Source organism: Brassica oleracea, chromosome C2 (genome assembly GCF_000695525.1).
Source record: "Brassica oleracea var. oleracea cultivar TO1000 chromosome C2, BOL, whole genome shotgun sequence".
NCBI lineage: Eukaryota > Viridiplantae > Streptophyta > Magnoliopsida > Brassicales > Brassicaceae > Brassica > Brassica oleracea.
The window spans coordinates 49,656,961-49,659,953 of NC_027749.1; positions in this window are offsets into that span (position 1 = coordinate 49,656,961).

Sequence of the window (2,993 nt, forward strand, 5' to 3'; positions counted from 1 at the left end):
CTGGTCCTGATCTGCATCCAAACAAGGAGGCATAAGCAAACAGTATGTTTAGTGAGAGCGGTCATTCCGTCCCACTCAGCCAAGTAAAGCAATCGAGTCAATCAGTCAATAAACGAACATGCTTATCATCAGTCAGTTACTTAGCCGACCCAATCGTTCCAAGCCAGCGCACCATCAGATTCAGTCAAGCCCTAGCAGGCCAATACGGCTCTAGGCGCATGATCAGATCCAGATGCGTCGATGGAAGGAACCGATTGTTCGGACCAAGCCAGAACTTAGCAGATAATTCAAATTAGACAAGCAATCAGTACATAGAACATTCCTATCAATCAGACTACGATTCAGTACGATAGGCCACGGTCACGCACTCACCTTTGTCTTAGAGTTGGTTTGTTCTGTTTGATTCGGTCTCTTCTGACACCTCTTGAGCGGTTTCTATCGGATCTTCGAACGTTCAAACAGTCGGATTCACCTCACAGACGATCATTCTTGACTCGGACTTGATCAATCCAGCCAAATATCAAAACTCTCTCTTAATCGGACTTTTCTCTCTCTGAGTTTCTCTCTGGTTCTTTCTTCCCGTTTCCATATAGAGATGGCGAAATAAGACAAAGGAGACGATTAAAATGGGCAGTTGGGTGGTTTAGGCCCGAGAAACTGCAAAGTTAACTGTTTCCGCTTATTTTACACGCGGCTCTTAATCCGTAACCGCCACCCCGCGCTCCAAAGCGTTCCAGCGCTAGTTTTTCCCTTTTTCGGACTTTAATTGTTCCCGCCAGTTTTACTTAGACGAAACTCGAGCTAGAGCTGACTGATCCAGTCGACAACTCTAACCACCTTGTCCGAATCAGACTGATACTACTAAATCAGCTCATCTCAGCTTAGCTGACAGTCTTAACCGCCTTTTCTTATTTCCGACAATCGATGTCTAGCCGACCAGTTCAACCGGCTTGTCCGAATCCAACAACACTTGTCCGGATCCGACCATCGTTGTCCGAAAATTCTGCTTTGCCTGGATTTTCATCGAGTTGTCCGAACATCGTAAGTTTCACAAATCGAACGGCCTGTCCAATAACCCGAGCGTAAGACCGACTGATGGAGCTTTGTTTGGCTCAAAAACAGATTTGTTCCTAGTTTTAATCGGGTACATGGTTCCGCTCTAGTCGCTACTAATCAGGCGCCGATCCAAGTTCTCCCATCCACCCACGGAAAGTCCTTCGAACTCTGATCAGCTCTTTCTAGCATCATCCAATCCATTCAGTACGTTCTCACAGTCCGGTCAGTCAGTCCTCAGATCATCCTAACATCGATCTTCGGAACACGGTCGCTACACAATGTCCCTAGTAGTAATAGTAATAGTAATAGTAAGGAGAAACGGTTTAGTCTCGTAACAATTTTGTTGTTGTGGTGATGGAATAACCCAGTCTTGATGTTAGTTAAACCGGTTTAACGGACGCAATGAATCAGCGATGGATGATTGTGTGAAAAATGTGAGGAGGAGGGTAAACTAGATATATTAGAATAGAAATCGACAAAGCCACGAGCCATGTCTTTAGGGCATCCACATTGGTGAACTCCAAGGGGAGTTTACCCGGATTTCGAGAAAAAAAAAATATTAAAATAATAAAAATCAGTGAACCTGTCTAAGGGGAGTTCACTCCAGTGAACCCGGATCGTCACTGTAGCGCCGGCCCCACGACACGTGGCGGCCCGCGATTGGTCCTATTAATAATTTTTTTTTTTTTTTTTAAAACAAAAATCAAACAGAAAAAAAATAATAATAAAAAATGTTTTGTGAACCCCTTCCATGGGTTCACTAATGCGGATGGTCTTAGGAGTTTTGTCTTTGTGTACGTTTTAAGCAACCGATGACTAGCTGTTAGGGCGTGAAGTTGACAACATAATTACGCTGACCACCTGAAAAATAGACTGATTAAACTACACAAACTGATTTGTATTAGTTTGCATAAAACATATTCTTCCTATCCAATTATTATAAACTATAATTGTATAAAAGCAGTATCAAAAGGATTAACCCAATTGTTAGATATCATATTTTAATTGTATTGGACCATATGTTAGATATCATATCATATGTCTAATCTTGTTTCGAGGCCTTTATAGCAAAGAGTGATTCACGGATCCGCAATGATATACTGCAACCTGTGTACGAATTTATGTTGAATTTGAGCTAAGAGTTTTTTGTTCAATACTTTCACGAAAATATGAAATTATAAGAAAATCTTTAATATCGTCTAAAACACTCATCCAAAACCTTTTTCTACAATAGACTTGCTATTGGGGAACTTAACACAATATATATTAATGGACTGCTCACAAGCGAATTAGCTGTTTTCTGTTAATTGATTAGTGTATATACTAGAATATTCCTTTAAAAAGTCTTAGATACTAAACAAAGAATTATTTTTATATCAAAAAACACAAAAGAATTAGGATAAAGAAAGCTAGTGGAATAAACATTAGACTCGTAATTTCTAATAATTTGGTACTTCATCATTCTTCTAATGATAATTTTTTTCCCACTGAATTCTAAAGATAAGTTATATGTCCACTACAAGAAAACAGCGGTATTTTGACGGACATTCTGACGGAAAATGAAATCCTCGGAATATCCCGAGGAATTTCCGAGGAAACACAAAATTTGGTTTCCTCGGAATTTCCTCGGAATATACCGACGGAATTCCGAGGAAATATCAATCCGTCGGAATATTTCGAGGAAATTCCGAGGAAAAATGTGTTTCTCGGAAAAAAACCGATGAATTCCGAGGAAATATTATAGCCGTTGGGGGATTTTACAAAATTCCGAGGAAATTCCGACGAACTAGCTGTTGGCGTCGGAATTCCGTCGGAATTTCCTCGGTCTGTCGGCAGGATTTAAACTATAAATACAAGCAGTCCTCTTCCTCTTCATTCACTCCATATCTTCATCCTCCCTCTTACTCTATTTACACACGAATTTGATTCATAAAAAA